Source organism: Camelus ferus, chromosome 12 (genome assembly GCF_009834535.1).
Source record: "Camelus ferus isolate YT-003-E chromosome 12, BCGSAC_Cfer_1.0, whole genome shotgun sequence".
Lineage (NCBI taxonomy): Eukaryota > Metazoa > Chordata > Mammalia > Artiodactyla > Camelidae > Camelus > Camelus ferus.
In genome coordinates, this window is record NC_045707.1 from 22,146,527 (window position 1) to 22,157,722 (window position 11,196).

Here is an 11,196-nt window from a genome sequence, read left to right on the forward strand (position 1 = left end):
TATTAGCTTTCCAAGTATCATTTTTATGTTTTCTTACTGTAACACATAATTCAGCAGCATACTGGGGGGTCAGGGCAATTCATTTACAATTTCAAACCTAGTATTTGGAGCACTAAAAGTTGTTATTCGCTGAAAACGTTGATTCTCCAAATGTGCCTCATAAATATATAACTAAGATTAACTATTAACTTTTAAAATAATCTTCCTTTTATAGTCGTGTCTTCAATATTCTGCACAGTGGTTCAGCTGAAGCAGTAAATGAGTCTAGATGCTATTATGGTGTTTCCAGCATAATCTAACTTAGTCTTATATGGAACAAAATGTTTTTACATCCTTAATTTAAAATCTGTAAAAATGCTTTCTCTCCTTTCCTCATCCTTCTCTTTCTTGTCATTGTCTTCTATTCCTTCCTTCCTCTCTGTTTTACAGCTTGTATTTAGATTCTTCCTATCAACCTCCACTAATTAGTGGCCTAATATTTAAATAATTTAAAACACAATTAAGCAAGCAAAAGAAACCTAAATGAAGAGAAACATTTTATCAGGAACTCTAGTCGCCTGGACATTTTTAATTTGCTTTTTATAGTCTTGGCTGTAATAATACTTCTGTACTGTACATATAATATACATGTATTGAGGGGGTCAATGTATTTTAATAATGTGCTCAAAAATCCTAATATATTTTAGCATTTATTTATTGGAAGTGATTAAAAATTACTTACAGTAATAATTCCATATATTCTGAAATCAAATGCATAAACTATAGAGAAAAACTGATTAATTATAAAATTTTAATATAAATTTCAGGTTTTTCCTCACAAAGGAAATTGTGAAAACTCTTGGAATAAGTAAGAGAATAGTATCTTTCACGATAGTTTATTATCTGTTTTCTGTTAATCCTTTGCTGTGTGTCACATGCATCCTTGTCCCAAACTTTTTTCTACTGGGATTGTGTGTGTTTATTTTTAGGTTATTTTTACTTTATTTATAATCCTTGTGCCTGCAAATAGGCCAAATTTTCTTTTAGTATAGTCTTTAAAAATGGACTCTCCATAAAAGATTCTTCTTGTAACTCTACACTCTTAAAATATTTGCACCTATTCCTGTAGTGAGTCAGTTCCCATATCTTACCATCAGTTCTCTCATCTATATGATAAAACAGCATACTTAACTGGGGTTGGAGATAAGAGAAAATTCATACAAAGCCCCAGAATACAGAAGGCATTTCAATAAATAGTCACAATTTCAATTATAAAAAGAAGCAAAGGATGTAGAAAATGGAAGGTGAGCTTTAGGTAAGTGACTTTGTGGCAAGTTAACCTGCATTATAAATGAAGAGGGTTTTTAGTATGCAAATTCTCAAATAAACATCTATAGTTTCTTAGACTGCAACAAAGGCAGACTGTTTCAGGATGAAGCACTTCTGCTGTTCAAAGATGACTGTTAAAGCATTTAAATATTGACATTAGTTCAGGAACACTGCATTGAAGCATCCCTCTGGAGACATCAATGGTGCCTTAATTTCCTCCAAAGAGTCTGAGCCTTAAATATTTAAATGCAGTTAAAGGATTTAAAATTTGAAGAAGAAAGAATTTTTATTTTTTAATGATGTGCACCACTTAGTTTACTCTATTTTTGTATTAGTGCTTATTGCAAATTCCCCACTTAGCTATACTTTCTGGATCTTTTCTCTGGTGATTTATAAAAGTAATTTCCAAGAGCTCTTTAGAGATAACTTAATTTTCCTGTGGGGGACAGGGTCTATGCAAATATATACATATGTATTGGTCAGGGTGATTCTCAGCGAAGTATCTGATGGAGGTGATATTTTTACATTCACATCTCTTTCACAGTCCAAGGAGCTCTCTTTGTGGGGCTGTTTGAGGTCTCTTCATCATGGGAGGTCCTCTGAACCTGGGGTCATTTACTGAGGACCTGTTATGAGCTGGCACTATACTTTGGGCTCACTGTGTAGAACACATGACCTAACACCTGCTTTCTATTTGAATGGAAGAAACACACAAGTGGTCTGAACATTAGCATAGTAATTGTTTGGAGAGAAATATGCACAGTGTATTGTGAGAACCTATAGGAAGATCATCTAATCAAGATTGAAGGAAAGGTTGCACAAAGGTAGGCATGAAAGTCTTTATGGAAATAACCCTAGGTTACATCTTAAGTAGTGAATAGAGTTTAGTTAACTGACAGGATTTGTTGAGCCAATGGAAACAATAAACTTTTGATATAGCTAAGTAACGATATGTAAATAGAAAACAGTAATTAAAAAATTCATGAGTAAGCAAAGCCTTAATTAGGAAAGATTTTAGAGTCCATGCCAAGAACATCTATTTTATTTTGTTGCAGATGATGATAAATCACATTGTAATATTTAAAGAAGGTTGAATATATGTTTGTCTCCTTCCCATTCCTATCCCAAAATGCATGGCTGCTCCAGTTAACACTCAGGCAAATCCTTTTGGGAAATAACTTCTTAAACTATCTCATGTAAAGTTGCTAGTGGAATATTCCTTCTTTTAGGGATATTTGTAATTTAACAGGAGGTTCTCAGAGATATACTGTCTTTGCTCAAAGAAACAATCTCTATTGGTGAACAATAAATGTACCATTAAGAGAAATGTAGAATTATTATTTGAAATGACAAACTCATCTTTCATTCCTTAACTAAAACCCTAAAACCCATCCCTACCTCATTCTGTGTCTACCCTTCTGATCTACATGAAATCTCTATGATTCTACTCTTGTGACCACAGGAAATCTTTCAGTAATTGCAGAAGATGCTCTGTTCTTTGTGCATCAGTCCCTGACTTCTTCCTAGCTCAGCTACATCACAAGGGCTTGGTTTATGGTGTGTCAGTGCTGGGAGGTGGAAGACGAGCAGTCCCAGGATGATGCCACGGCACAGCAGTGCAGTATTCTCCACTGAACAATCAGCCAGAGATGCTCTAAGCAGATGGCCCTAAAAGATAGCTAAAAGATAGAAATGTTTCCTAGTGGACAGAGCTGTACGGGATATACCTGGTAATCCATTTTGTGTGCAAAGAGAAATGGGCTAGTAATGTGTACAGATTTCCGAAAAGTGGTTAATGGCAGGAGGTTAGGAAGAAAATGGCTGGAGGATTGGAGATAAGGGAATTAGGGTATAGGCATGTGAGCAGACATAGGGCATGAAATATAAAGACACTGTATTTACATGTTAATGTTTCCCAGAATGCATCCATCAGATAATAGACACTCAGTATCCAAGAAGAATTAACATCAGCTTATCTTCATTGGCTATCTCAGATCAAGGATAATAGTACATAAGTAGCCACATGGCAGATATGGAGGGTATGTGTGGGGTCAATAGCATTGAATCTCATTTACTGAGATGAATATGGCTAATGTCTCTGAATATTCAACCTGCAGACTATAGAGATGAAGGTGATCCCCTGACACAGCATCATTTCTTAAGGATGAACCAGTTACTTGTTGCCTAATGAACGATTAATCCCCTTTTGTTCCAGAAGGACCATAAGTTTGTCCTTAGAGAGGTATATACCTCTTCTGGGTATGGATTTGCCTTTTCATCCCATAGACGCTCAGTCAGAGTCTCTACTGAGGACTTACGAAACGACTGATTTTACAGGCATAGAATCCCACAAAACACAGCATCTAATCAAGTGGCCCACTACACAGAGAAAGAGATGTGAGAATGGACCATAACTAAGATGCACACACCATCTAGATGCCGTCACCCTCACAGAGTGCTGGAAAACCCAACTGAAGACACAGGTGAAGCAACTACTTGGACGCAATATTCTGAAAGATGTGGTTCCCTCGGAATTCAGTATACATATTAAATCATAGGTGTCTATAGTGTGCTGTGCCCCAAGAAAAAAGAACCCATGGGTTTAGGAACCAAGTGGCAAAAGGAATCCTAGTCCTGGCTGCACTTACCAGCGTTCTTAATGATCACTGGGAGGAATGGATCTGTGTGGGATAAGTGGTGGACTGTGGCAGCCACGGAAATGTGCTGCTCAGTCTCCATCAAGAGAAATGGCTACAGGAGGCACAGCTGACTGACAGCCCTGTTACCATCCTTGTGAAACTACCACAATGTTCACACCAAGACCACACTTTCACCAGTGACTGTGCATGGCAGGGCACCAGCGCCAGCCCATGTCTGTGGGGCATGGCATTCCTCTAATGAGCACTGAGCACCTTTGGCTCTGGGACTCTCCCATTAATCTGGCCAAAACCGTCTTAGAACTGTTCAGTAGTCTGAGACTCTCTTGCCTAATGCTGCTATCTTACACTGTTGTCAGATCTGCAGCATACCATGAAGGTCCCCCCTGTATTCCCCACCTCCCCGTCACCCTTAACAGAATACCACCTAGTGAATCCCTTGTACTTCTAAGCCCGTCTTGGAGTCTGCCTCTTCCAGGACCCAAATTAACACAAAGATCAACTGCCGAATGTGTCAATCATCTATTACGTGTCAAAGGAAGCTTATAAAGAAGCCTCATCTTGCATTTTAATATATGAGTGTAAATATGTTCACTGAGATTAAAACTGTCTTTTCTCTCAGAAATTTTCACTTGCTAGGAAAGACTTTTTTAAAAAGTGGTTTACCTCTGAGTTGTAGGTAATTGCAGTAAGTATGTTACAGAAAGTGCCGGATTTGTATATTCTGTAAATTAGTCTAATAATTAGGGTAAGGAGTTACATAACACAGAGTGTAATTGACCAGAATATGGATGATGCAACTACAAACCAATAAAATGTTAGCTGCACTCAATGCCTGCGACTGTTCCAAACTGCTAGTTAACGCTGAACATTTACTCTCTGGGTCAAAAGGCGCTGAGTGAGCTGTGGACTGCCAAACACTGATCTTAAGACTTCTAGTCCCTTGTGTCGAAATCCACATCTAGCGGTCATTCGATGCACTTGCTAGGACTGAGCAGTAGTCAAGGCTGGGGGTTTGGGGAGAGGGAGCGAGACAGAGTCTGAGATAAGTCCATTCCTTGGGCCAAGTAATCCATGCCATCCACTCCTTCTTCCATGGTTTTTCAGTTACTCCTTAGCATGTTGGAGAAAAATAAATGAAAGGTGTGTTGCCTTACAACCTGGGAGCTTCCTGGGAGTAATCTAAAGCAGGCTCGTGGACTCACAGAAGGCAGGGAGAGACGGGAGGGAGAGGCGGGCCACTCCAGACTGCTATGTGGCAGGTTTAATAAGCAAGGAACTGACTTACGAGGCTTGTCTTGGGTGGCTGCAGGAGGAGTAGTTTCCTGCATCCTCCTGCCAGAATCTTAGAAGTTTATATAGAAGCCTTAACTGGATTCAGTCACGTTTTCAGTCCAGATGGTCTCAGTAACACCTTACTCTCAAGGCTGTGTCCTTGGAACAGCTCTCACTGTGGGAACAGGAGACAGACTGTGTATTCCAAGGGGAGGGGAGGGGTGCGGAGCCTCTGATGACAGGCCCAGCTTACAGGTCAACCGTGCTCACGTTTTTTTCAGTGACCTCCCCTAACAAAGTGTTCCAGGGTGGTAATGTTTGTTGTTTGCTATCTGCTTCTTGACATCCTAACCTCCATCTTTTTGTTGACCTCGAGGTGTTGTTAACTGGGATAATGCAAGTGGATACATAAATTGTAGTATATTCCTATAATAGGATACTTACACACAAATAAAATTAAATATAACTACACACACTAGATAAATTTCACAACAATATTAAACAAAAAGCAACTCACAAAAGAAAACATAATCTGGTATTATTTATATAAAATTTAAAATAGGCAAAAGATAAACTATTTTTTGATTAATTAGAAAAGCTTTTAAAAATCAAGAGAAAGATCTTCACAAAAGTCAAGACGATGATTAACTCCAGAGACAGTAGGAGTGATGTGACTGCAGTCACCTAGTTGTTCATTTCATAAATATTTTTGGACAATGTCTACATAAATATGCACTTTCTGTGTGATTATTTCTCAATAAAAATTACATTAGAATTACAATTAATGACACAAAATTTTATAGGCACTATGTTCTCTGCCATGTTAAGAAGGCTTGAAATGTGATATTGAAGGAAAATACATGATTAATAGGAAAAAAAAAAAAAAAGCTTTAAGATACACTTTATTCCAGAGTCTGTAGTGTGAAAATTATCTCAGTCACTTTTTATTGGAAAAATATCCCAAACTATTTATTATATACAGAACAATACATTTGAAAGACAAACTGAAGGGGATTAAATGGAAGCATAGTCTCAACAACAAAGAAGTTCAAAACAAAAATGGCACCAAACATTAATAGTACAGATGGGGGTTTCCCTCCCTTTCCTTAGAAATAAAATATTACACGTCTTTTTTTTCTTGTTTTGTTTGCTAATGATAATCATGTTCTACTTACTGGTTACAGCACTGACTCTACACATTCACCGGCATAGCTTTCACAAACCAGCCCTGTGTAACGTTCGCTGGTGTCAGCCATGGTCTCAGCATGGTTCGTGTGATGATTTCCCGGGGCAGGCAGCTGAAACGTGGACCCTCAGGGAATTGGATCATTTGATGTGACAATTGTGCAATTTTTAGGTAATCCCCTCTGAGAACAGTACAGGGAAAATTTTCACTGTGGATAAAATGAGTTGATGGGCTCCCTGGAGGAGAGAGGAGATAGATAGGAAGGAAAGATTAAGGCTTTTAAAAAGTGTAATAAAATCAAACTTTATCCATTGCCTAGTTTTGCTAGAAACTGTTTTCTGTTGACCATCTGACTTCTGAACCAGGTAGAAGAATTAAAATTTGCCCTACCTTAACTGTCTTCAACATATTCATGTGCCTTAACTAGAATGGGAACCCTAAAATGCTGGATTTTAAAACAATTAAGGTGAAAGAAGTGTATGTATTGGGTCACTGAACAAAGGAAACAAAGTAAATGACCCAGCTGTTGACTGATCCCTACGTGTCTGTCTGCACTGGAAGAAGGCTGACTCAGATACGCTCCTTGAGAAGGATACAGGGGGCAGCAGCTGTGGAGTTAGAGATCCATTTCTGACCAGGAGTGTGGCCTGGCTTCTGCTGGCTTCTTTGTACGTTTCTCAGGAAATTTACAGAGTTCAGCTTATCACTGGGGAAGACATGTAAGGTATTAATCACGAACTCAGTCAGCAACCCCTCCGCTTAAGATGCTTCTGCTTCTATGCTTCCGCCTGAAAATTTCCATTCATAAGAGCAGAGCCTCAGCAACTCACGTCTCCAAGACAATGTCAGAAATAATTCTTTATTTCATGTTAGCTTACTTTTCTCTAAGACCCACTAAAAAATGTAAACAGCAATAATGAGAAATGAGATTCTCCCTTCTTTCTTTTTTTAGTGCCTACCATGCATGGATGTGTGACAGTCATGTCCACAGCTGATAACACAGCATAATCTTCTCATTACCATCCCTCTCTCTCTGTCCCAAGCATAGCTGACTGATCCAGGAATGCACATCAGATCTGGGGTTGTACATCACAGCCACTTCTGGCAATCAGATGATTTCTTCTCAGAATTTGCACTTCAGGGGTCCTGCAGGTGAGTCACTCTGAGGCTGGCATTTCAGGAATGTCAGCATTACATAATGGCACTCCTAAAAGCCAGCCTCAGAGTGGCCTTAACCTTGACCCCGTCCTAAGGGATTCCAGAGCCCTTTATTGGGTAACTTTGCTTGGAGACTTTCCAGTAGCCTCACTGAGACATTCTCAGAACTCTGGATAAATCGCGACTGGCTCTAACTCAGGTATTTTGCTAGGCTAGCCCAGTAGCTAACGCATATAATACTTCGTGTGTACAAAGTTTTCTACAGGCTTTATATAAAAATCTATCCATTTAATTCTCAAAAAGTACTCTATCAGGTGGATACAGCAATTCATATTTTATAGATGAAAACACTGAGATACTGAGGCATTAAGTCATCTTCCCAAGCCCGTGAGTGAGTAAATGGTGAAGAGAAGTCCAGACCTTCACACCCGGCCGTAGCGTCGGTGTCCTCCGACCACAGCAGCGCTGACGGGCTCGCCTGTGCTTCTCAGTCTTCCCTCATAGATGCTTGTGATCCTTTTCTTGCCTGCTTACATCCGGTGCGGGATCACTCAGGCCTCCGGTCTGCCTGTCGAGATCTCCTAGGTAGTTGTGGACTGGTCTGCAGTGAAAGAGGATAAGCTGTCTTTGTTCTTAAGTTTTATGGAATTCAGCTTCGGAAGCTCTGGCTTCTGGTTTTGAGGTTTACAGAGGACAGCACGCCTATATTCCGAAAAAAGAAGATAGGAAGGCTTCTCAGCACAAAATACAGTCACATGCAGTCCCACCAGCGCTGTGGCACTGTACAGGGACTACACAGACAGTCTAGCGGTGGCATCCCAGCCCGTTATGGGCATTGACGAAAACCATCTGAACGACTCCTCCAAACCCTACTCCTAACAGTGGGATCAGTGGTAAGCCCACCTGGCTCCATTTGAAGTCTTTATCCATGTTAAGAATGATTTGTTTCTCCCCCTGGCCTCTCCACCCCTTATACACAATCGCCCCCGCATCAATATCACAGCACTATCATGGATTTCTTCAGTTTCCATGGGAGGCTTCTTATAGTCTTTGTGCCTCCAGCAGGGTAAGGCAAGAGGGAGAATTTAGATTTATGCATTCCTTCCAGAATCCCCCATCAGCTCATCAGTCTTCACATATAGTTTAGATGTAACAGCTCTGAATTTTCTAAATTTGCATAATGCCTTACAACTTATTTTGCAGGAACATTTTATTTTTACTGTATGCTAGCTGTAAAGACTAAGCCCCAAGCATTGTATTACATTTTTAAGAAGTAATACAGTTTCTCCACTAAAATAAAGCTACTCATTTTGTAAAAATTTACTGCAAATAGTAGCTATATGAATCCAAGGCAACAGAAAGAAGTGCAATCTCCAAATATTCTCTGGTTCTAGATGCATACTGTTTCCACTTGATTATGGAAGGTGCGTTTTTATTTACTTTCATATTCTGTGTCTCAGGAGGCCCTGTTCTTCTCTGGGGTAGTTTTTAGTATAATAAGGAAAGACAAATGTTCTTACTCTCCAAGCACGTGGCTTGCAGTGCCTGATTGTCTGTCAGTCCCAGGAGTTTCAGTGCTAGAGCTTCACTGGTGTGAATCTGAGGTTTTCAGTAGCTTCCGTACGTCCTACTGTGTGATGTATCTGGTATTTTAGCAGAACTTCAGAGAACAAACTAGCCTTCCTTCAATGAGAGCTATAGGCCTTACTTCTCATTCTTTATTAAAAGATGCCTTTGAAATTTCTCTGTTCTTGCTTTGAACACATAGTTTGGGTATCCAGAACCATTTTATTGTTTGAGTTATTTAACACAGAGCTCTCAGGGGCTTCCATGTATAGTAAGTGAATAATGTAATTTTGGCAGTTTCTGTGTTGTTGCTTCTGCTCTTATTCATGTTAAATTTGTTCCCAAATATCTGACCAGGACTGATACTAGTTTTAATATAGAAGATACCAGATGGATTCTTTTTTTTTTTTTCCCTACACATTTAGTACTTTAAATTCTATTTTGACCTCAGATTTTTCATCTAAACAAAAAATCCACTGAGTTTATTGTCTTCCACTTTGAAGTTTTGTTTCTGGTGTTCACTTTCTGCCTGGACGTTTATTTATGACTGTATCTAAATTCAGGGAGGAGTTCTATTTAATCAATGTAGATTTAACGAGTGCTTATTTGGATCTGGAAAAGCAAAGTCAAAAATGATGGAATCTTGCTATTAGGAAAGGAAATGTTACTCAAAAATTTGAGATAGATTAGTTTAGATTTGCATAAAAATTCGATTACAAATTCATATTTAAATATATAATGTATGTTATGATTTTTCTGTGTAAAATAGGTAACATACAATATATAATACATAACATACAGTGTACATTTAATATAATGCTATATATTGCATATGTTACATATTCAACATATACTGATGCTTGAAATTTGAAATAATATATAGGGCCTTTAAAGAACAGAAGTATACAGGCTAAGTGCAAGTCACTTATATATGATAGGAGAGCAAAGGAGCAAAAATAAAAAAAGAAACAATCAGAGTTTTAATAGCATTTTTGAGGATGAATGGAGCTGTAGACATGGACAAGGACAGAGAACATTCCAAGCGAAGGAACAGCAAATTCAAGGCACTGACACGTGAAACAGCGTCACTTACAGACTTGTGATGTGACAGGTCTTGAAATGGCGTCTCATTAAGCTGGACCACTGAAGAATTGGCTGTTTCTGTTTTGCATTCCATGCAGGATGCATCCTGTGATAGGAACCGGGATGAAATAGATGGTTTGCTCAGATCAGGTCATTCTAGCTCCAGTTAGACCAGGTATTTTTAAGTGAGAGTTTTATGGAAAAAGAAAGTTTTCTGGTATAATAAATGAATTTTATTAATGGAAACTATTTAACTAGTTTAAATTTACTTTAAAGATCCATGCATCTGTTTTTAATACTAAAACTTGGGATTTTGTTATAAAACCTTAATTTCCTTATAATTAATGACTGGTGAAGTAAATCACCTAACACGTGACCAAGATACAGTTTCTTAACACAATAATGGAGACACTGAACTAAAAATGATTGATACAATTTGTCTGTGTTTATTGGGATCCTCTCTTCTAAGATTTTGTACTTTTGTGCCTCCTACTTACCAGATTTCACATTCTTAATGTCTCTGAGTGCCTTCGTTCAGAGTTGAATTTAAGTGCTACACTGCTGGTACACGGTTAAGTAGTGCTGCTTCCTCCAAAACCTTAAATTTTTGATTACCTCTTTTATTAGTTATTTCAGGAATTAATTGTGTGTCTTCTTTGTGTGGTGCTGTGGTAAGTGGACATCAGAAGGTATCTTGGCTACTCCACGTAAGCACACAACCTAAGCAGACACCCCTGTGATTCCAACGAATACCCCTGGTCACCTATGACCAGCTTGTTTCTCTATATAAATACAGGAGCTGCCACTAGTTGAAATTGTGTATCCCATATAAACTCTGTCCACATGTGCTTAAATGCCTGTCTCTTTTATTAGAGAGCCATATGTTTTATCCACTATCATAATAATCTTTTTTGGGGGGTGGGGGAAGGCACTTTTTATTGGAATCTAATTTGAAAGATTTCA

At 38.6% G+C, this 11,196-nt stretch overlaps 1 long non-coding RNA gene across 1 annotated transcript; it reads right to left on the minus strand.

Moving 5' to 3' along the window:
- Positions 1-6,160: 6,160 nt before the first annotated feature.
- Positions 6,161-10,426, minus strand: LOC116667629. The gene is made up of 3 exons (XR_004324540.1): positions 10,244-10,426; positions 8,005-8,185; positions 6,161-6,662 (listed from the first exon to the last, which is right to left on the minus strand). It is a non-coding gene; the product is annotated as an uncharacterized LOC116667629 (long non-coding RNA).
- Between the last annotated feature and the right edge of the window lie 770 nt (positions 10,427-11,196).